General features: G+C 43.7%; 1 long non-coding RNA gene across 1 annotated transcript in view; it reads left to right on the forward strand.

Moving 5' to 3' along the window:
- Window positions 1-3,497: 3,497 nt before the first annotated feature.
- The window catches only part of LOC141039283 (uncharacterized), a 224,757-nt gene continuing 203,433 nt past the window's right edge, over window positions 3,498-24,821 (forward strand). The window contains exon 1 of the long non-coding RNA XR_012200209.1: window positions 3,498-3,588. This is a non-coding gene — a long non-coding RNA (uncharacterized lncRNA). The remainder of the gene's footprint in view (window positions 3,589-24,821) is intronic.

The following is a 24,821-nucleotide window of genomic DNA, read 5'->3' on the forward strand; positions in this document are numbered from 1 at the left end:
CCAGCACCATCTCCTCTCAATCCCTAGTTCATCTCTTGTATCCGATCTTTGTCTCAAAACCTCAGATTGGTACCTGTGGGTTGCTAGTAGTGTTGATTACTCCTTGTAGTTGTTGCTAGTTGGTTTATTCGGTGGAAGATCATAGGTTCAGATCCTTAATGATAATTAATACCCCTATGATTATGAACATGAATATGCTTTGTGAGTAGTTACGTTTGTTCGTGAGGACATGTGTGATGCCCGGATAATTAAGCTACAGTAAATCTCTGTTAATGATGCCACGCCACCACGGTTATTGTTCCTAATCTCGCGTTAGTTTCAAACCGATTCGAATTTAAATTCAAAATCAAGTCAAACGGTAAAAGTTTTCAAACATTAAAACTAAAATGTTTGGGGAGAGCCAAATAATGCATAGGTAATTATGACAGAGAAACCACACTTTTATAAAATGTCTCAGTACTCTAAAATGAGTAAAACAGTAGCAAAAACAAATATTTAAATGCTTCTAAAATGATAAACAATTACAAACTATTATATTTAGGTGCCAAGTTAATTGTGGCAGTGGTATAATTACTATTACTAATTTAGGAACTAACTATATGTTTTACAAAACTAAAACAATTTGAAAGATGAAATAAACAGAAAAGAGATTGAAAGATAAAAGAAAAACAAAAAAAATCAAAATGATAGATCCCCCAGCTCCCATGGGCCTCGGCCCATCCCAACCCAGTCAGCCACCCCCCACCAGGCCAGCCCAACCCCCCACCCCACTCCCTTAACCCCCTGGACACCCAAACCCTAACCGACACCCCCTCCCCCACTCTCCCCCACTCCTCCCTCTCCCCGCCCCGTTTCTGGATCGGGGGAGCGACCCCCTTTCCCCCTCCCCCCGTGTGATCTGGATCGGGAGCGCCCCAGCGCTCACCGCCTCGATCCCGCCGCCGCCCGGAGACCCCGTCGCCGACCACCGCTGCCTGAGGTCTCCGCCGACGCCGCCATCGCCCCGCGTGCCTCGGCCTCCTCCTCGTCCCGTGCCGAGGCCGCCGTTCCTGCGCCGCGCCATCGACCCCGTCGTCTCGCCGCACTCATCGCCGGCGACCCGGACGCCGCCCCTTCATCGTCCTCCTCCCCGAGCCCACTGCCCCGATCCCCGCATCCCGCAGTGATCGCCGGTTCCTCCCTTCCCCTTTCTGTCGCCGGCGCCGTTCCCCCCCGCCGCGCCCAGCGTGTGCGTGGCCGCGCTCCCGCGCGCCCTCGTCCACCACCGCCTGGACGCCCCGCCCCTGACCTCACTCGCCTCGCCACCACTGCCTGCAGCTACTGCTGCTCCGTGGCCATGCGCCGACTGCCACGGCGGTCCCCTCCACTACCCGCGCCGCCCTGCTCCGGCTGCGACCACGGCCGTCGGTGCCCACGGGGCCGCTGCCCTTCATCCCAACGCCAGCCGCCGCCTCTTCAGTGACTCGCCGGAGCCCCGTCCGCCCCATCGTGGCCGCCGCTCCCCAACCGCGCCCAATCGGGCTGGGCGTTAGCCCCCCAGCGCCTGAAACCCCGTTTCGCCCGCGCCCGTTCGGGCTGGCGCCCGCACGCCCCACGCTCGTTAGGCCCCTGGGGCCTATGACACATGGGCCCCGCCTAGAGAATGTTTTAATAAAAAATGATAAAAAAATTAAATTAATAAAAATAAATAAATAAATAAATAATAAAGATAATTAATTAAGACGTCATGCTGATGCATTAATTAAATTTCGAATTAAATTAATTTATTAAATTCTAAAAATGATTTAAATCTTTAAAATTTAATATAAAATAAACCGTAGCTCGGATGGAAAAACTTTGTACATGAAAGTTGCTCAGAACGACGAGACGAATCCGAATACGCATCCCGTTCGTTCACCACACGTCCCTAGCATAGTGAACCTGCAACATTTCACCTCCGGTCCGTCTGTCCGAAAACGCGAAATACCGAGGATACTTTCCCGGATGTTTCCCCTTTCGCCGGTATCACCTATCCCTATGTTAGGTCACCCCTAGCATAACGTATCGCCGCGTCTTGCTTTGTCTTACATTTGATTGCTCTGTTATTTATTGTGTTCCCCCTCCGTTACTTCTTTGCGGTAGACTCCGAGACCGCTGCCGATGTTCGTGTGTTCGACTACATCGAAGACGACCCCTCCTACTTGCCAGAACAACCAGGCAAGCCCCCCTTGATCACCAGATATTGCCTATTCTTCTCTCTACTGCTTGCATTAGAGTAGTGTAGCATGTTACTGCTTTCGTTAATCCTATTCTGCTGCATAGTCTGTCATTGTTGCTACAGTTGTTACCCTTACCTGCCATCCTACTGCTTAGTATAGGATGCTAGTGTTCCATCAGTGGCCCTACACTCTTGTCCGTCTGCCATGCTATACTACTGGGCCGTGATCACTTCGGGAGGTGATCACGAGTATATACTATATACTTTGTATACATGACACATGTGGTGACTAAAGTCGGGTCAGCTCGTTGAGTACCCGCAAGTGATTCTGATGGGGGGGGCTGAAAGGACAGGTGGCTCCACCCCGGTAGAGGTGGGCCTGGGTTCCTGACGGCCCCCGACTATTACTTTGTGGCGGAGCGATAGGGCAGGTTGAGACCACCTAGGAGAGAGGTGGGCCTGGCCCTGGTCGGTGTTCGCAGATACTTAACACGCTTAACGAGATCTTGGTATTTGATCTGAGTCTGGCCATTTGGTCTATACGCACTAACCAACTACGCGGGAACAGTTATGGGCACTCGACGTCGTGGTATCAGCCGAAGCTCTTCTTGACGTCAGCGACGGAGCGGCGCGCGCCGGATTGGACTGGAACGCCTGCTAGGCTAGGTCTGCTTCCGGCCACCCTCGCAACGTGCATGTGTGCAATGGGCGATGGGCCCAGACCCCTGCACGCATAGGATTTAGACCGGCGTGCTGACCTCTCTGCTGAGCCTAGGTGGGGCTGCGACGTGTTGATCTTCCGAGGCCGGGCATGACCCAGGAAAGTGTGTCCGGCCAAATGGGATCGAGCGTGTTGGGTTATGTGGTGCACCCCTGCAGGGAAGTTTATCTATTCGAATAGCCGTGTCCCTCGGTAAAAGGACGACCCGGAGTTGTACCTTGACCTTATGACAACTAGAACTAGATACTTAATAAAACACACCCTTCCAAGTGCCAGATATAACCCGGTGATCGCTCTCTAAGAGGGCGACGAGGAGGGGATCGCCGGGTAAGATTATGCTATGCGATGCTACTTGGAGGACTTCAATCTACTCTCTTCTACATGCTGCAAGATGGAGGCTGCCAGAAGCGTAGTCTTCGACAGGATTAGCTATCCCCCTCTTATTCTGGCATTCTGCAGTTCAGTCCACTGATATGGCCCTTTACACATATACCCATGCATATGTAGTGTAGCTCCTTGCTTGCGAGTACTTTGGATGAGTACTCACGGTTGCTTTTCTCCCTCTGTTCCCTTTCTGTACCTGGTTGTCGCAACCAGATGCTGGAGTCCAGGAGCTAGAGATCCCGAGGATGATTCTACATGGAGTTCGGCTTCGAGGAGTAGTTAGGAGGTCCCAGGCAGGAGGCCTTGCCTTTTCGATCGTTGCTACTTTTGTGCTAGCCTTCTTAAGGCAAACTTGTTTAACTTATGTCTGTACTCAGATATTGTTGCTTCCGCTGACTCGTCTATGTCGAGCACTTGTATTCGAGCCCTCGAGGCCCCTGGCTTGTATTATGATGCTTGTATGACTTACTTATGTTGTAGAGTTGTGTTGTGATATCTTCCCGTGAGTCCCTGACCTTGATCGTACACATTTGCGTGCATGATTAGTGTACGGTCAAATCGGGGGTGTCACAACATGGGAGAAGTCTTGTTATAAGTAATCATGTGAATTTGGTATTCGTTCGATATTTTGATGAGATGTATGTTGTCTTTCCGCTAGTGGTGTTATGTGAACGTCGACTACATGACACTTCCATGATTTGGGCCTAGGGGAAGGCATTGGGAAGTAATATTTAGGTGATGGGTTGCTAGAGTGACAGAAGCTTAAACCCTAGTTTATGTGTCGCTTCGTAATGGGCTGATTTGGATCCATATGTTTCATGATATGGTTAGATTTATCTTAATTTTTTTTCGTAGTTGCGGATGCTTGAAAGAGGGGTTAATCATAACTGGGAGGCTTGTACAAGTAAGGATAGCACCCAAGCACCGGTCCACCCACATATCAAATTGTCAAAGTAACGAACGCGAATCATATGAGCATGATGAAAACTAACTTGAGAGTAATTCCCATGTGTCCTCGGGAGCGCTTTGCTTTATATAAGAGTTCGTCCAGGCTTGTCCTTTGCTACCGAAAGGATTGCACCACCTTGCTGCACCTTTGTTACACTTGTTACTTGTTACCCGTTACGAATTATCTTATCACAAAACTATCTGTTACCGATAATTTCAGTGCTTGCAGAGAATACCTTGCTGAAAACCGCTTGTCATTTCCTTCTCATCCTCGTTGGGTTCGACACTCTTACTTATCGAAAGGACTACGATAGATCCCCTATAATTTTGGTTCATCAAGACTCTTTTCTCGCACTGTAGCCGGGGAGTGAAGCGCCTTTGGTAAGTGGAATTTGGTAAGGGAACATTTATATAGTGTGCTGAAATTTACTGTCACTTTTTGCTATGTAAAATAATCCTTTGAGGGGCTTGTTTGGGGTATCTTCACCTCGATCGAAAGAGCAAAGAGGTGCTCCTCAACCTACTGAACCTACTGAAAATATTTATTATGAAATTACTTCGGGTATGATAGAGAAACTGCTGGCTAATCCTTATGCACGAGATGGAACATTACATCCTGATATGCATCTAATCTATGTGGATTAAGTTTGTGGATTATTTAAGCTTGCAGGTTTGCCCGAGGATAAAGTCAAGAAGAAGGTCTTCCCTTTATCTTTGAAGGGAAATGCATTGACATGGTATAGGCTATGTGATGATATTGGATCATGGAACTACAACTGATTGAAATTGGAATTTCATCAAAAGTTTTATCCTATGCATCTGGTTCACCGTGATCGAAATTATATATATATTTTTTGGCCTCGTGAAGGAGAAAGTATCGCTCAAACTTGGGGGAGGCTTAAGTCAATGTTATATTCATGCCCCAATCATAACTGGGTGATTATATAGATGCTCTACAGGTATCTACGAAGGTGTTTGTTGAGCGGGCATAGATCGAGATTAGGATTTGTCACTCCGAGTATCGGAGAGGTATCTCTGGGCCCTCTCGGTAATACACATCATAAGCTTGCAAGCAAATGACTAAGGAGTTAGTCACGAGGTGATGTATTACGGAACGAGTAAAGAGACTTGCCGGTAACGAGATTGAACTAGGTATGAAGATACCGACGATCGAATCTCAGGCAATTACATACCGATGGACAAAGGGAATTACGTACGTTGTCATAACGGTTCGAACGATAGAGATCTTCGTAGAATATGTAGTAGCCAATATGGGCATCCAGATTCAACTATTGGTTATTGACCGGAGAGGTGTCTCGGTCATGTCTACATAGTGCCTTAAATTGGTCATAATGCCTTAAATTGGTCATACAAGACCCAGGAAACAATTAGGGCTTAAAGAATGTCAAAAAACAACATGCCTTCAGACTTAGTCTTATGGCCTACACAAACACCCTTCATTGCACATGGCCTACTTATGCACATTTTTCATACGACCCCAATTTTTGCAAGTAGGTGGGCATGCCCATGATAGGCATCCATGTCAGGTTAGAATGATTTCCGACACAATATGCAAGTCGCAAGACGTCCAACCATTTATCTGTTTTTTGGCAGAAAAAACTACATAAAATACAAACATTGTCTAAAACCGAAACAACTTGGCATGCTGCCTTGAAATGGTCATATAAGGTTATGGAAAAAATGAGTCCATTTCAAGGATGTCGAGAAATAATGTGCTCTCAGACGGAGCCTCCTGCCTACCCGAACACCCTCTGTTCAACATGGTCAATTTTTGGACATTCTTGAACGGCCCAACTTTTGCAAGCAGGTGGGCATGCTTATGGTAGGCATCCATGCCATGTTTAAACGATTTCCGACATCGTATGCAAGTGGCGACAGGTCCAAAAATTAATCACCCTTTTTTTCACCGAAAAAACTCTAGAAAAATCAATTTTGTAGAAAATGAAAAATGTTTGGGGAAATTTGGAAAACAAATTGATTTCTAATGTTTTCTTATTTTTCTCAAAAATAATTGGCATTTCAAATTTGTTAGTGTTTTTTTTAAATCATGCTCAAAATTTTTGTCGCTCTTTTAAGGAAATGTCCAAGTTTTAACATTCTGAGCAATTTTGAAAGAGACAGATATTTTTTTACAGTTTTACAAAAATGCGAAGATTTGTATTCTTATGAACAAATTTTAAAAGTAATCATTTTTTAAATTTTGAACAAATTATTATATGCCTGAGCATTTTTTGAAAAATGAAAAAGAACAAACAAGGAAAAAGAAAAAATGTAAAAGAAACAAAAAACAAATAGTAAACCAGTCGCTGAGGGATATATTTTCATTTCTATTTTCCAAGTTTATTTTTTCTTTTTAAAAATGTTGGCAATTTTCAAAATCTATTCATTTTTTTAGTTTTCAAATTTAGTTCATATATTCTATTAAAGTTGAGAACTTCATATTATGTTGCCTTATTTTTAGAACATGTTCAAAAATTCAGAAACATTTCAAAAAATGCTAAAAATATAAAAAAGTTTAGAATTTCGAAATGTGTTTGCTTAGTTTCAATAAATATGAATATTTTGTTCAGAAATTCCAAAAAAGTTTGGAATTTCAAAATTTCCAATAATGTTCAAATTTTTAATTTTCGTTCACCAATTCAGAAAATGTCTGTAAAATACCAAAGATAATTCCGTTTCAAAAAAAATCACAAATTCAGATAATGAGCGAGAGAATTTCATAAAATGTTTAGAATTTCGAAATGTGTTTGCTTAGTTTCAATAAATATGAATATTTTGTTCAGAAATTCCAAAAAAGTATGGAATTTCAAAATTTCCAATAATGTTCAAATTTTTTATTTTCGTTCACCAATTCAGAAAATGTCCGTAAAATACCATAGATAATTCTGTTTCAAAAAAATCGCAAATTCAGATAATGAGCGAGAGAATTTCATAAAACGTTTGCGTTTTGAAAAAAAGGTTGATAATTAAAACAACTTTTCATGAAATGTTCATGTTTTCAAAATCTGCTCACAAATTCGAAAGTTCATGTTGACAAAAAGCATTGAGCTCTTAGTTTTTCATGTGTTCTATACAAAACCTGTAACTCCACTTCCGAACGCCATGGTTCTCTTTCAAAATAGAAGAAACATATAATCGTGGTTCCTGGGATTTGAACCCAGGTCGCCAAAGATAAGCTGAATCGTTTGTACCAACTAACCTAGGATAGTTTCTGTGCTACTAATAAGAACGACCATCTTTTAAGGGTTGAGATTCCGCTCTTAGGTGCAAATGCACCAACCGAACAGTAAAATTAAAATCTAGACAACTTTTTAGCTTGCCATGTCATTTGCACCGTGGATGATGTAGTAGTTTTTTGAGGAAGTGGATGAGCGTAGTAGTTAATTTAACTACGCAACCATCTCATTGATGTGTCCTTTTTCTGAAGAAATAAAAGGCAATATGCTTTTCATATCTACATAAAACAATCTTTTTATTAAAATGTGCCTGGGTAACTTCTATGCAAATTGCATGATGAAAGTGCGTTATATCGACTAGAGGGGGAGGGGGGTGAATAGGTGATTTTTATGAATTCTTCACTGAGGAATTTGTAGGTGAGGAAATTCCTTAGCGAAGACCTACTTGTAGCGGAATAAGTACTCAAAAGTAAACATAGCAGAACACAAGCATGGTCATCATGATGAAATGAAGACAAGCACAGAGTACAGAAAGCGTAAACACAGGATGAAGACAAACAGACTGAAGAAATTGAACTGAGGAAATTGAGAAAGTCTTCAGTCAAAGTCTTCAAACACAGATATGAACAGGTGCACAACACAGTTATGAGGAAATGAAAGAGTTGAGGAAATAGAACCAGTAAGCTTGGTGAAGACAATGATTTGGTAGAGCAGTTCCAACTGCTGTCTCAGTTGTACATCTGGTTAGGGCGGCTAGGTATTTAAACCTGAGGACACACAGTCCCGGACACCCAGTCCTGAACACGTAGTCCAGGACACTTAGTCCTCACTGTATTCCCCTTGAGCTAAGGTCACACAGACCTCGCCCAATCACTCGTGGTAAGTCTTCAGGTGACTTCCGAACCTTCACAAACTCGGGCACTCGGCGATCCACAATTCCTCTTGGATGCTCTAGACCATGACGCCTAACCGTCTGGAAGTAGCACAATCTTCAAAGGTAACAAGCGTCGGATCCACGCAGGATCAATCTCTTCAGTGATGCTCAATCACTTTGGGTTTGTAGGTGTTTGGTTTGGGTTTTCCTCACTTGATGATTTTCGCTCAAAATCCTGGGAGGATGGGATGCTCTCAAATGACAAATGTCAGTTTCTCTCGGAGCAGCCAACCAGCTAGTGGTTGTAGGGGGCGGCTATTTATAGCCTAGGGAGCAGCCCGACATGATAAGACATAAATGCCCTTCAATGATATGACCGTTAGGTGGGAAGATATTTTGGGACAGCTGGCGCGTAGCACAACAACGGTCGGAATTTTTAGTGTCTAATTCCTCAGGGCTATCATGTTCCTCACAGTGTAGGCAATCTGCACTGGCGAATTCCTAACTCCTCAGTCAGAACAAATTCCTCAGAGACCAGAAGAACGTCGTCTCTGTCACTTAAGAATATGACTGAACTGTATGAGATTTCCAATGGCTTCACTCGAAGGGATTGGTAGGTGTAGGATTTTGAGTTGAGCATCACTTGGAAATTTTTCCTTACTATTTCCTCGACCCCTTTTAACAGTATGGTGTTTCCTATGACTCACGAAAGAGAAAATGAAACTACGAAAACAAAAGTCTTCACGCTTCATGTTCCTCAAACGAATACCAAGTCTTCAAGGTTACACCAATTTCTTCACTTTCAAAGTCTTCAGAAAGTCTTCAGAATACCAAAGTCTTCAGTCGAAGAACTTCATTTTTAGGGGTCGACTATCTCTGTAATTATCAAACTCCTCATAGACTTATAGACCTGTGTACACTCACAAACGCATTAGTTTCTTAACCTATAATCTTCAATACACCAAAATCACTAAGGGGCACTAGATGCACTTACAATCTCCCCCTTTTTGGTGATTGATGACAATATAGGTTAAGTTTTCAACGGGGATAATCATATGAAGTGTAAATACTGATATTGAGGTATTTGATTGCAAGATATAGAAGAACTCCCCCTTAAGATGTGCATGGTGAGGAATTTGCTCTTGAAGCAATGCACACTTGAAGAGTAGAATCATGGAGATCTCCCCCTATATCTTGTAATTCATACACGCATTTGACATATAACCTGAAGAATTTGAAATGCATGATGAAATATGTTGACTGATGTAATTCAGCATGCGTGCATTAACATTAGCGAGGAATAAGCATGCAGAAGAACACAGCAAAAGTATCAGGTCACCATAGAGTTTAAGTTTACAATTCGATCTAGCAAAGTCATCAGAGGAACGAGAGTTGTAACTTAAGAAAAAAACGCCCATATAAGATAGACCCGCTTGAAGACTAACTCAACTTTCTCCCCCTTTGTCATCGAATGACCAAAAGGATTGAAAAATGAGGACTAACGCCCCTGAAGAATATCATGATGATGGAGGAGCGCTAGCGTTGTTGGGGTCGTTTGTTGATGTAGGGCCTGCTGCAGTGTCGTCCAAGTCTTCATGCTCATCAGTTTCGCGCGATGAAGAATAGGAGCTGGCCACCAAGGAAGGAACCTTGACCTTCTTGTATTTCTTCGGTGGAGGTGCAGACTAGTCAAAGTCCTCCTTGAGACCCATGTTCTTTAGATCTTCTTCGCTGTAAATGTGAGACAGAACAGCCCAGGTGCGACCGAAGACTTCATGGAGGTAGTAATGGGTTTTCTTCAGTGCATTATGTGTAGCAGTCATGTTGTGAAGAATTGAACCAAACTGACGCTTAACCCATTTATGGTTTCGATCCACCTTCTGGTGAAGACTTAGCATAAGTTCACGGTCAGTAGCTTGAGGATTTGGCTTGGAGGCATGGGCAGCAGAATCATGAGTGGTAGAGTCATCATTGGTGGAATAAGATGCACCCTTGCGAAATTGACCATCCAATGGACGAATGCCTTCATCTATAACAGCTGGTGCCTTGCCCTTTTCGTCAGCTGAGGAATAGGTCCGCTTGAGGACTTCAATCAGGGGCAAGTAGCTGAGGTGATTCTGAAAATCAGCTTTGTAGTTGAGTGAAGACCTTGTTCTGATGAATCTCATAATCCACGGTGCATAAGGCTTTAGCTCAAACGGTGAAAGTGCAACATTTGCCAGAGTCCTCATGATGAAATCGTGATAATTGAAAGGAATGCCATGAATGATGTTGAAAACCAGATTCTTCATGATGCCAACAATTTCCTCATCAGATGAGTCGTGGCCTTTGATTGGACTCATAGTCTTCGTCAGAATGCGATAGACTGTCCTTGGTACATACTGCAATTCCTTCACAAGGAATTTTGTCCTTGAGGCTTGACCTGGTTTCAATGGCTTCATCAGCACTTGCATATAGTGATCAGTAAGCTCAGGTTCTTGGTACATGCAACGAGCTCCTTCAGGTGGAGAACTGATGGGCAGGGCGTGAAGTAATTCAGTGGCCGGTGCCTTATAGTGAGTATTTTCAGTCATCCAGTCCAAAACCCAGGAGTTCACATCGTTAGGATCTCCTGTGATGTGCAAAGTTGCGTAGAATTGAAGAATGAGTTCTTCATTCCAATCAACTATGTGTGTGCAAAAGTTGAGGAGGCGTGTGTCATGAAGCACACTGAGGACAGGAGTGAAGCATGGCACTGATTCCATGTCCACATGAGGAATATGCTCATGGTCGAAGACTTTGTCCTTGTTGAAGAGCAGTGAAGAATAGAAGTTGGCCTGGCTGGCGGTCCAGAAGCGCTTCCTTCTAAGACGAGCAGAATCATAGGGATTGTAGTCAGTGAAGAACACGTGCTCGCCAAAGAAATCATCAGCCTTGAATTTCTGCTTCTTTGAGAATGGATCCTTTGGCTTGGGCTGAGGAGTGTCACTCAATTGCATTATCACCTCAGGTTCTTCAGGCTCAGGAATTTCAGCTTCTACTCCAGTGACAGCCTGGGTCTTCAATTCTTCGTGTACATTTTCTTCAGCACTAGTGGCTGGAATTTCTTCATGGACAGATGGGGTTGCACGAGGTTCTTCAGATCCCATTTGTACTTCAGTAGCAACAGGGGACTGAGGAATTTGTTGTAAAGGTGTGAAGAGTGGAGAGTTGGGGTGCTGACTTTCCCAAAAGTCATCATTCATCACTGGTGTGGTACAACCAATGTCTATGTCTTCATCTTCCATTTCTTCAACGCCGGCCTCTTCAGCAGTAAACTGAGGCATAGGCGAGGAAACAGCTGGAGTTGAAGGGATTTCATCCACTTCAATTTCTTCACCCTTCTGCTCTGAAGAAGCAGCAGAAGGATTTTCTTCATCAGATCTGCTAGGGATCACATATTCTTCATCAAAAGGAACAAAGTCCTTTGATGGCATGGTTGAGATCGGAACAACATCAATGGGGTTTGCAACTGAGCTGGTCAATTTCTTCATCTTCTTCGGAGCTGAAGAATCCGATGAAGCTGATGCTTTCCTTTTCTTCACTGCTGCACGCTCTACAGCCTTGGTCTTCTTCACATCTGATGCAGATGAAAGAATTGGAGTTGGGGTAGGTGCAGGAGGAGCAGAGGAATGTGGTTGATTTTCTTCAGGCACAACTGATGCAGTTGCCCTGACCTCTTCATTTTCTTCAGGCGCACCACTAGTGGATGCCCTGACAATTTCATCAGCGGCTGGAATGCAGTCATCAGCCCTAGAACTCACATTTTCTTCAGCAGCCTGAATGTCATCAGTGGTGCTGGCATGTTCTTCAGTTGGCTGAGCAGATGCTTCAGTCTGAGGAATTTCTTGTTGCGATGGGGCTGCAACATTGGAGGTGAACTTCTCAGTCAGTTTAACAAACCTGACCTTGGCTCCTTGCCAATTAGCATAGTAAGCATTGAAATCATCGCTGAGGACTTTGATTTCAGACTGGATCTTCACAAGATCATGAGTTGTCATAGAGACAACATTGTTCTTCAGGAATTTCTCCTTCCTGTACTGCGCTTTCTTGATCTGCCTGGCCTTCTCAAATTTCCATTTCTCTTCTTGAATGAAGGCAGTCAGCATATGATTTTGGCCAGGAGTCAGCTTTAAGTCAGGCATAGGAGTGTTTGGGTCCTTGTGCCAGAGATCAATGTAATGGAGGATCAACTTTGGATCCAAAAGCAGAGGCACATTTGTGCCCTTGGCTCTAGCGGCCCTGACTTGCCTATCTCTGATGATTTCAGCAAGTTCATCATCATCAGCTTCGTCTTCTTCAGACGGTACTTGGAAGGCGACCTGCTTCTTGTGAGGACTTGGTCGAGGACCTCGTCCAGCAGTAGTCTTCTTCTTCAGCAGAGAGGGGCCAGCTGTGGAATTTGGTGCAGCTGAGGAACTTGCAGAAGCTCCTGAGGCAATAGAGATGCCTGTCGTCCTTTGGCACGTGGCGAGATGCACAGGTGCCGAGGATTTTGTCGGAGCAGCTGAGGACTTTGGAGGATCAGGAGCAGCGTGAGGAACTGGCCGTGAGGGCATTGCTGAGGAACTTGGCCTTGAGGGCATTGAAGGTGAAGCACTTGGCTTGTGCGCAGGCTTCTTTGACATGACCTTCTTAGGCTTGAGAGAGGCCTCAGCAGCAGCAGCAGCAGCAGAGTCTTCGTTGAATTTCCTCATTGCTTCTTTTGCCTGTTTGGCCAACTTGGCCTGGCGCTTGGCCCATTCATCAGGATAATCCTCACCACGCTTGAGGCTGGTGGAATCAGCTTCTTGGCCAGGTGCCAACGGAGGTCTTGGGCATGGAGGATTGAGTGCAAATTTCTTCATGTACTTGGGAGTCACATACCTGTACTCCCTCCACTCTCTTGCCCATCTCCTCTCTATCTTCTGAATGCGCACCTTACGCTGATTTTTATCTTCCTCGGGGGGTGTGCAGTACCCAGCATAGATGTCCTCAGGGATTTCAAATGCAGTGTTGACCTTAGGCCTCTTTCCTCCTTTCTGTGGCTTCATTCCATCAGCCATTTTCTTCAGATGAGGAATTTGAACAATTGAATTCTCTGAAGAATTATGCAACTTTTCTTCGAGGGACGCTGCAAATGAGTTAAGTTGATGAGAACCTAGAGATTCAGCAGCGGACATGAGTACCTGTGAACAGAGTATAGTTGCGAGGAATTTCGAGAGGTCATATGCGTTCTCAGAAGATTTTTCAAAAAGAACAAGTTTGAGGAATTTGACCAGATAAGTCTTGAAGAATTTCACTAAGAATTCTTTGTCTTAGGTTCCAGAGTTGTATAGATCGAAGATCCACACAATTGAGGAATCTTGAAGAAAAATTAAAGCTTAGAGAAATGAATCAAGAACAGATGACATGTGAGGTGTTTAGTGTGTGGGAATTTTAAGAATAAACACCCTTGAAGATTTTGTAGAAATCATTTGAATCAAAGAGGGCAGTAAAAGTAACTTTTAATTACACTGGACGAAGAACACGACAAACTGTGAGGTAGAGATGAGAAGTTCGTCTGTGTAGATCTTCCACGCCCTAACTCGGCGGAGGAAGACGGCTACGGCGGCGGCGGAGGGAAAAAATCCGCGGCCGGCGCGAGTACGTCGGCGACGAGGTCGAGGCAGTGAAGCTCTTCCTCACCGGCAACGATGAAGTAGCGGCGGTGCTAGGGTATTGAGAAGCTCGAGCTGGAGAGAGGTCGAGCGGAGTAAAGGAAGTGAGGAAGGGGAGAGGGGGTATTTATAGACACGGTGAAAAACTGTTCGCCCGAAGATTTTGGACGAACGTGCCCCTGACCCTTCTCATTCACTTGACATGTGTCACCCACGTACTGAGAGGTGGCGATCGTGTGAGATCATGGGTGAATAGATAAGTATTATCGTGGGATGTGGAACGGTTTGAGCGGCAAAGCCGAAAATTTGGATAAGATAAGTTTTAAAGTTCCGTTCGCAAATTCTTCAGCTGACAAGGACACAATGAAGATTTTGAACGAGTTTCAAATAGAACGCACATTCAAAATTTGTGAATAGATTGGGTTGAGTATACCATAGAGGGGGAAGGGTCCGATCACATTCACTTAGCAGAAAAACCAACTTGAGAATTAGCCATAAATGAATGCTGTAGAGGACATAAAATCATATATATATATATATATATATATATATATATATATATATATATATATATATATATATATATATATATATATATATATATATATAGCCAATGAAGAAAAACGACGGAAACGGTGAAGACAATGCAAAGTTGAAGAAAATGAGCAACTGAGGAATTTCAAAAACTGAGGAAAAACTCAAATTGAAGATTTTCAACTTTTGGTGGTGGCGTGACCCACCGTATAAGAATGATGATTTCAGACACCGTGTACAATTGTCGTAGGGTCCTGAGAATCAAATTCTTCGTTAATTTCTTCACACTTAGAGTGTTATTCTTCATTGATTGAAGAAAAACGTTTCTTCATGTGTTGCACATCTAAGTCCTCAATTTTGCATAAGTGTTACGATGAGTGTCCTTTTCAAAGAACATTCGAAGATTCTAAGATATTTAGCTCACACCGCAACTTGCTAAATCTCTTCTCATCCAAGTGCTTTGTGAAGATATCGGCTAGCTGTTCTTTAGTCTTCACATGCTCAATATAAATGTTGCCCTTCAACACATGATCACGAAGAAAATGATGACGAATCTGAATGTGCTTTGTCTTCGAGTGCTGAACTGGGTTGTGAGCAATATTGATGGCACTCTCAGTGTCACAGTAGAGAGGCACATTCTTCATGTTGACGCCGTAGTCCTTGAGAGTTTGCTTCATCCACAGCAATTGAGCACAACAAGAACCAGCAGCAATGTACTCAGCTTTAGCAGTAGAGAATGATACGCAGTTTTGTTTCTTCGAGGACCAACAGACCAAAGATCGTCTGAGGAAATGACATGTACCAGATGTTGACTTGCGGTCCACAAGATCACCAGCATAGTCAGAGTCAGAATATCCAATGAGATCAAAAGCCGAGCCCTTGGGGTACCATAATCGAAGTGTTGGTGTGTGAGCTAGATATCGAAGAATATGCTTCACAGCCTTATGGTGTGATTCCTTCGGTGTAGCTTGAAATCGGCCACACATGCAAACACTAAGCATAATATCTGGCCTAGATGCACATAAATACAATAAAGAACCATATGGAGCGGTATACCTTTTGATCGAAGTCAATACCATTTTCATCAGTGCACAGATGGCCATTTGTGGGCATCGGAATTTTGACGCCTTTGCAATCTTGCATGCCGAATTTCCTCAGTACATCCTTGAGGTATTTCTCCTGAGATATGAATATGCCATTCCCCTATTGACGAATTTGAAGACCTAAGAAGAATTTCAATTCTCCCATCATAGACATTTGGTATTCTTCACTCATCATATAGGCAAATTCATCACTATAACGTTGGTCAGTACAGCCAAAGATAATATCATCAACATATATTTGGCACACAAACAATTCATCATCATAAGATTTAGTGAAAAGAGTAGGGTCGAGTGAACTGGGTTTAAAGGCTTTCTTCATGAGGAATTCCTTCAAAGTATCATACCACGCCCGAGGGGCCTGCTTGAGGTCATAGAGGGCCTTATTGAGTCTGAAGACTTTGTCAGGATTCTTTCGATCTTCAAAACCTGGGGGTTGAGCAACATATACTTCTTCCTCAAGCTTACCATTGAGGAATGCACTTTTCACATCCATTTGATATAAAGTGATATCTTGATGGTTAGCATAAGCAAGTAATATGCGAATAGCCTCAAGTCTAGCAACAGGTGCAAAAGTTTCATCGAAATCAATTCGTTCAACCTGTGTGTAGCCTTGAGCTACAAGCCGTGCCTTATTCCTCACCACAAGGCCATTTTCATCTTGCTTGTTGCGGTAGATCCACTTTGTGCCAATGATATTGTGCTTGCGAGGATCTGGATGTTTGACCAGTTCCCAGACGTTGTTGAGCTCGAATTGATGTAATTCTTCTTACATGGCCTGAATCCACTAAGGATCCAGAAATGCTTCATCAACTTAGTGAGCTCTGTGATAGAGACAAAAGCATAGTGCCCACAAAAGTTAGATAAATGTGAAGCTTTTGAGCGTGTGAGAGGACCTCGTGCTTCAATGTCATCAATGATCTTTTCAACTTGCACTTCTTTTGCAACGTGAGGACGAGCTGGTTGTCGGTGAGGAATTTGATCAGCATTTTCTTCAGCACCATTTTCTTCAGTATTTTCTTCAGGTGCATTAGCTCGACGTTCTTCACGTTCTGGAATGAATTCTTCAGCAGATTTTTGGTAGGAATGACATCCTCAGTAGCCTTGAACTTCATAGTTTCCTCAGGTGCTGGTTCATCTATCACAGAGGGTAGGTGCTCCCTTTGCGAGCCATTAGTTTCATCAAACTGCACATCTACAGTTTCAACAACCTTGTGAAGAACGTTGTTGAAGACTCTATAGGTGTGCGAGTCCTTTCCATAACCAAGCATAAAACCTTCATGTGCTTTCGGTGCAAATTTAGCATTGTGATGAGGATCTCTAATCCAACATTTAGCACCGACGACTTTGAAATAACTCACATTGGGTTTCTTGTCAGTGAGGACTTCATAGGCAGTCTTCTTGAAGAATTTGTGAATATATACCCTCTTGATGATGTGGCACGCAATATAAATTGCCTCAATCCAGAAGTGACGAGGCGTCTTGTACTCATCAAGCATAGTGCGAGCCATCTTAACAAGAGTTCTGTTCTTGCGCTCCACGATGCCATTCTGCTGAGGAGTGTAAGGAGCAGATAACTCATGAGTAATACCAAGTTCATCAAGATAGTCATCAAGACTAGAATTCTTGAACTCAGTTACATTGTCACTTCTGATGTGCTTGATTTTCACACCGAAGTTGGTTGAAGCCCTCGAGGAAAATCGTTTGAAGACTTCCTGCACTTCATGTTTGTAAGTGACAATATGTACCCAAGTGTAACGAGAGTAATCATCAACAATAACAAAGCCATAGAGAGATGCATCATTCATGACTGTTGAGTAATGGTTAGGACCGAAGAGATCCATATGAAGCAATTCAAATGGTCGAGTAGTGGTCATGATAGTCTTTGATGGATGCTTAGCCTTGGTCATCTTTCCAGCTTCACAGGCTCCGCATAAGTGATCCTTGAGGAATTTGACATTCTCAATGCCAATAACATGCTTCTTCTTCGCAAGAGTGTGCAAATTCCTCGTGCCTGCATGACCAAGTCGTCGATGCCAGAGCCAGCCTTCTGAAGCTTTTGCAAGTAGGCACACGGCTGGTTGTGGTCCTGTAGAGAAATCAACAATATACAAGTCTCCTCTCCTAAAGCCTTCGAAGACTTTGGAATTGTCAGCTTCCATGATCACAACACAACGATACTTGCCAAAGACAACAACCATATCAAGATCGCAAAGCATTGAGACAGACATGAGGTTGTATCCTAAGGACTCGACAAGCATGACTTTGTCCATGTGTCGATCCTTTGAGATCGCAACCTTACCTAGGCCCAATACCTGACTTTTGCCTTTGTCAGCGAAGATGATATGCTTCAGATGTGATGGAGATAAGGGAGCATCCATCAATAGGTTCTTGTCACCAGTCATGTGATTTGTACATCCGCTATCAAGGACCCACTCAGTGTCTTTGGGTTGATCATCCTGCAGATGAATTAGTGCAACTTACGAACTTCATATACTTCATAAGTGAAGAATATGACATCAATTCATCAGATCAATTTCATCAAGCAACAAAACGGATAAAACAGTATGAGGACGTGAGAAATGAAAGTTCATTTCTTCATGATTAGCCTGCGTCGACCTTTCAGGCACTCTTCAGGTCTCCAGCAAATTCTTCAGACGTTCAAGCACGTCTAGAGACCTGACCCTGCAGAAGAGATTAGTTCTTTTTCTTCACCACCCACATCTGAAGGGGTGGCAAAGAGTTCATCACTCTGCGAGCTCCATACAAGAAAGGTGGCATAGAAGCCAATCCATTTCGTTTCACATAAGAGGAGTTAGGGTAAGCATATGAATAAGCAGAGAAATTCTTCGAGGACTTATGAACATAATGATTAGAAGAATAATGCTCATATTCATAGCCCTTAGCTTTTCCATGCGAAACAGAGTTGTTAGCACGATGATGTTCATATGAGGACTTGGATCCTTTTGAGGAATATGATCCACGTGAGGAATTCGATCCGTATGAGGACTTGGATCCATATGAAGAATTTGATCTGGGGTTCCTATTCTTCACAGGTGGTGTCATGAGGACATTCACCTGAAGACTTTCAAGGCACCATTAGGGAACCCGGATTTTCTTCATAGGAGAACCGTTCCTGTAGTTAGTGCCAACATATCTAGCAAATACTTCACCATTCTGATTTTTAAACAGTTTATAGTTGGAGTCAAATGACTCATCAGAAGAATGAGAAGATTCACATGTAAAGATAGATAAATTAGATGGATCAACTGGAGGTCCCTTTGCAGCAACCCATGAGGTTTTGGGGTACTGCTCAGGCTTCCAATATGTATCATCAACATTGAGTTTCCTCTCAAAGGCAATACCCTCTTTCCTAGGGTTCCTGTTGAGGATATGCTTTTTAAGCACATCACAAAGAGTTTGATGCCCTTTGAGGCTTTTGTACATGCCTGTCATGTACAATTCCTTCAGCCCTGCATCGTCAGTGATACTAGCAATGTCCTCAGATGAGGAATTAGTGATAGGAGAGACAGTTGAAGAATTTGTAGCATTAGAAGCATTTGAACATTCAGGTGAAGAATTAGCAGATTCACGTTCAATGCATTTCAAACATGGAGGAACAAATTCTTCCTGAGCAGCGCTGATTTGTTGAGCAAGTAATGAATCACGCTCCTTCTGAAGATCTTCATAAGTCACTCTTAGCTTCTCACGATCTTGCTTTCTTTGAAAAAATTCATAAGAAAGCTTCTCATGATTAGATAAGAGAGTCTTATGATGACCTTGAAGGTTGTCAAATCTAGACTGAAGTCTCTGAAGATTTTCAGTCAAGGTTTTAGTGCGATCCATTTCTTCACCCAACATATCATCACTTTTATCTAGCATGTTTCGAACCTTTTCCAAGGCCTTTTGTTGTTTAGTGGCAATACAAACAAGCTTGGTATAGCTAGATCAAAAATCATCATCAGATTCATCATCACTAGATTCGGATGAGGAACATTCGGTTAACTTAGCACCTTTTGCCATGAGGCATGGTGCAGAAGATGATGGTTCAGGTTCGAAAGTCATCGTTTTGAGTGATTCCTTGAAATCCTCAAACAAGGGATCATGACAAGTTCGATGACCTTCATAGACGTCAGAGATTCGGTCCCAGATAAGCTTCGCATTGCAAAGATGCATAATGCGCCTGAATTCATCTCTGGATAGGCTGGAACAGATGATATCCTTCGCCATGATGTCAAGTCGAGTGTACTTGCGAATATCATCAGTGTCCGCCATCTTGCATAGATCGGTAAGACTAATCTCAGTGACGGTCCACAGCTCGCTGTTCAGTGCCATGAGGCGCTTCCTCATCATGGCCTTCCACTTGGGATAATCATGACCGTCAAAGATGGGGCATGCCACTTTATTCATACCTGCGGTCGACATAACTAAAACTCCAGGCGGTTAAACCAAAATCACATAGAACAAGGGAGTACCTTGCTCTGATACCAATTAAAAGTGCGTTATATCGACTAGAGGGGGGGGGGTGAATAGGCGATTTTTATGAATTCTTCACTGAGGAATTTGCAGGTGTGGAAATTCCTTAGCGAAGAACTACTTGCAGCGGAATAAGTACTCAAAAGTAAACATAGCAGAACACAAGCATGGTCATCTTGATGAAATGAAGACAAGCACAGAGTACAGAAAGCGTAAACACAGGATAACACAGGATGCAGACAAACAGACTGAAGAAATTGAACTGAGGAAATTGAGAAAGTCTTCAGTCAAAGTCTTCAAACACAGATATGAACAGGTGCACAACACAGTTATGAGGAAATGAAAGAGTTGAAGAAATAGAACCAGTAAGCTTGGTGAAGACAATGATTTGGTGCACCAGTTCCAACTGCTGTCTCAGTTGTACATCTGGTTAGGGCGGCTAGGTATTTAAATCTGAGGACACACAGTCCCGGACACCCAGTCCTGAACACGCAGTCTAGGACACTTAGTCCCCACCGTATTCCCCTTGAGCTAAGGTCACACAGAGCTCGCCCAATCACCCGTGGTAAGTCTTCAGGTGACTTCCGAACCTTCACAAACTCGTCTAACCGTCTGGAAGAAGCACAGTCTTCAAAGGTAACAAGCGTCGGATCCACGCAGGATCAATCTTTTCAGTGATGCTCAATCACTTTGGGTTTGTAGGTGTTTGGGTTTGGGTTTTTCCTCACTTGATGATTTTCTCTCAAAGTCCTCGGAGGATGGGATGCTCTCAAATGACAAATGTCAGTTTCTCTCGGAGCAGCCAACCAGCTAGTGGTTGTAGGGGGCGGCTATTTATAGCCTAGGGAGCAGCCCGACATGATAAGACATAAATGCCCTTCAATGATATGACCGTTAGGTGGGAAGATATTTTGGGACAGCTGGCGCGTAGCACAACAACGGTCGGAATTTTTAGTGTCTAATTCTCAGGGCTATCATGTTCCTCACAGTGTAGGCAATCTGCACTGGCGAATTCCTAACTCCTCAGTCAGAACAAATTCCTCAGAGACCAGAAGAACTTCGTCTCTGTCACTTAAGAATATGACTGAACTGTATGAGATTTCCAATGGCTTCACTCGAAGGGATTGGTAGGTGTAGGATTTTGAGTTGAGCATCACTTGGAAATTTTTCCTTAGTATTTCCTCGACCCCCTTTAACAGTACGGTGTTTCCTATGACTCAAGAAAGAGAAAATGAAACTACGAAAACAAAAGTCTTCACGCTTCATGTTCCTCAAATGAATACCAAGTCTTCAAGGTTACACCAATTTCTTCACTTTCAAAGTCTTCAGAATACCAAAGTCTTCAGTCGAAGAACTTCATTTTTAGGGGTCAACTATCTCTGTAATTATCAAACTCATCATAGACTTATAGACCTGTGTACACTCACAAACGCATTAGTCCCTTAACCTATAAGTCTTCAATACACCAAAATCACTAAGGGGCACTAGATGCACTTACACATGATCATTTAAGCACTTACCTGATAACTTAGGTACAAACACCGCAACAACTTTGACCAGGTGAAAAAATACACCCAATAATTTATGTGTATAACATGATAATATACGCCTCCACACCTGATAACAAACATACAAATACCATGCTAACCTCAACAAGGTGATTTTTGTTGTTGAAAACATACACCCGATAACTTCTTCTGTAAATAGCATGATCATTTAAGAATTGTAGACCTGATAACTAGGTAATAAGCACTAAGGTAACTTTGATGAGGTGAAAGGACTGTTGAAAACATACAACCAATAGCTTCTATGTAAATAGTATGATAATATACGCATCCACACCTGATAACTTACATAAAACATTGTGGTAACCTAGACTAGTCAATTTGTTGTTGTTGATACTAATGTAAATATGCCCTAGAGGCAATAATAAAGTTGTTATTATTATATTTAATTATTCATGATAAATGTTTATTATTCATGCTAGAATTGTATTGACCGGAAAATTAAATACATGTGTGGATACATAAACAAATACCGTGTCCCTAGTAAGCCTCTACTAGACAAGCTCGTCGATCAAAGATGGTTACGGTTTCCTAACCGTAGACATGAGTTGTCACTTGATGACGGGATCACATCATTAGGAGAATGATGTGATGGACAAGAACCATCTGATAGCTTAGCATATGATCGTTCAGTTTATTGCTACTACTTTCTTAATGTCAAATACATATTCCTTCGACCATGAGATCATGCAACTCCCGGATAACACAGGAATACCTTGTGTGTTATCAAACGTCACAACGTAACTGGGTGATCATAAAGATGTTCTACAGGTATCTCTGAAGGTGTCTGTTGAGTTGGCGTGAATCGAGATTGGGATTTGTCACTCTGTATGACGGAGAGGTATCTCTGGGCCCTCTCGTAATACAACATTGCAAGAAGCTTGCCAGCAAAGTGACTAAGGAGTTAGTTACGGAATGATATATTACGAAACAGGTAAAGAGACTTGCCGGTAACAAGATTGAACTAGGTATGAAGATACCGACGATCGAATCTCTGGCAAGTAACATACCGACAGACAAAGAGGGAACTACGTATGTTGCCATAAAGGTTCGACCGATAGAGATCTTCGTAGAATATGTAGGAACCAATATGGGCATCCAGGTCCCGCTATTGGTTATTGATCGGAGAGTCGTCTCGTTCATGTCTACATCATTCTCGAACCCGTAGGGTCCGCACGCTTACGATATAGTGTTCTATGAGTTATGTGAATTGGTGACCGAATGTTGTTCGGATTCCTGGATGAGATCACGGACATGACGAGGAGATCCGGAATGGTCCGAAGGTAAATATTGATATATAGGACAATACTATTTGGTCACCGGATAGGTTTCAGAATGTACCGGGTATTTATCGGATCACCTGAAGGGGTTCCGGGAGGCCCCGGGAGGTTATTGGGCCATATGGGCCAAACGAGGAGAGCACACCAGCCCACAAAGGGGCTGGCACGCCCCACCTCTGACCGTCGGCCTTGGGAAGAAAAGGAAGGAGGGGTGTCAGCCTCCCCTTGCCTTCCCTCTCCTTCCGTTTCCTTGCCCCGAGAGCAAATAAGGAGGGGGCCGCGGCCAGGGCAGGAGCCCAAGAGGGCCGCGGCCCTCTTGGGGGCGCCCTAGGGAGCCTCCCCTCCTTCCCCCACATATATATATATATATATATATATAGGACAACACTATTCTAATCCAGGATTAGAATAGTTATTTGGATCACACCCAGCCCTATAAGGGCCCGACAAATCCTCCCGAACGCGCTGAAAAGGAAAAAAAGAACCCGATCCCCCACTCCCCGCACAACCCACGCACCCACCTCCAACGGGCGACGGGTCACCACCCCGCCCCCAACCGGCGACCGGACACGCCGCCACGGCCCCCCAGCAACCGCCCCACCGCGCCTCCGCCCCGTCGCCCACCCCACGGCGCGCCGCCTCCCGGCCTTCCAGCGGGTCGCCGCCCCCACCTTCTCCTCCGGCCAGGCGCGCAGCCACGACGCGGCCCATCCAGCACCCGCCGCCGCCTCCACCTCCCTCCCCCAGCAGCACCCGCCGCCTCCACCTCCCTCCCCCAGCAGCACCCGTCGTCGCGCGACCCGCCGGATGTCCCCGACGCTGCTGCTCCGCCTCCACGGATCTGCCTTGACCCCGAGGTAATCCCTCGTTCCTCGCCGCATAGTTTTTTGAGCGCCGTGGTCCCCCAACCCCCCCTGTCGTGCGACCTGCCGGATGTCCCCGACGCCGCTGCTCCGCCTCCACGGATGCGCCTGGACCCCGAGCGCCCGCCTGCGGCAGTGTCCAGTGCCCTCCTTGCTAGCAAACTTTGTCGAGGAGTCCTGCTCTTCTATTGATTGAGCCCGGTGCTTGCCTCCGATATAAACTTGCAGTGCACCTATTTGCACAGATGATTCAGTTCGATGTGGTCACAACGATGATTTAGTTTTATGTTATATGGAAACACCCATTTTCCCTTTGTATGATTTTTTGTTCAGGTGCAGAGGAAAAAACAATTGGGGAAAAACATTACGGAGATGATTTCTTAGGTCGTCCAAATTATACTCATCGGGCAGGTCAAGCAAAAATATTGTGGCAGGTCAAACAAGAAAATTGTTACTGCTATAACCAAAAAACACAGGACACATAGACTCGAGCTGCTGGAGGCTTTGCTACTGCAGGCAAAAATGAAGTATGGCATATTCATGTATTTGCTGCTGGAGTAGCAGTTCAATATGTATTAAATCATGTGTTACCAAATGAAATGGAAAAGGTGAAATGTGTGTGTTAACATAAAGGAACAAAGAAACTATCCGGTATGATAACGTTATAAAAAAAGCAGAGATTTTTATGATGTAAAAATATTTGACTATGTTTTATGAAGCAACTTTGGTTTTATGAAAAGCATACCTTTCCAAAATTATAGTAATTTATATTCTTGTTTAGAAGTTCTACTTCCCTGCATGTTGAAGTTTTGTGTGTTTAATCTACATGTCACGAGGTCGTGCAAATGTCGGTGAGCATGCATTTTATTTGTAAAAAATGTTACTTGTGTTTTTAGGGGGGAAATGTTACTTGTGTTCATGGTAATTGAAACTCCGAATGTGTATGGTTAAATGTTGTCAACTTTTCATTTCTGTAGGAATGTAACGCTGATTTGGGTTGTATCATTTCCAGTTGTATTCTTCCG

This window comes from Aegilops tauschii, chromosome 1 (genome assembly GCF_002575655.3).
Source record: "Aegilops tauschii subsp. strangulata cultivar AL8/78 chromosome 1, Aet v6.0, whole genome shotgun sequence".
Classification (NCBI taxonomy): Eukaryota; Viridiplantae; Streptophyta; class Magnoliopsida; order Poales; family Poaceae; genus Aegilops; species Aegilops tauschii.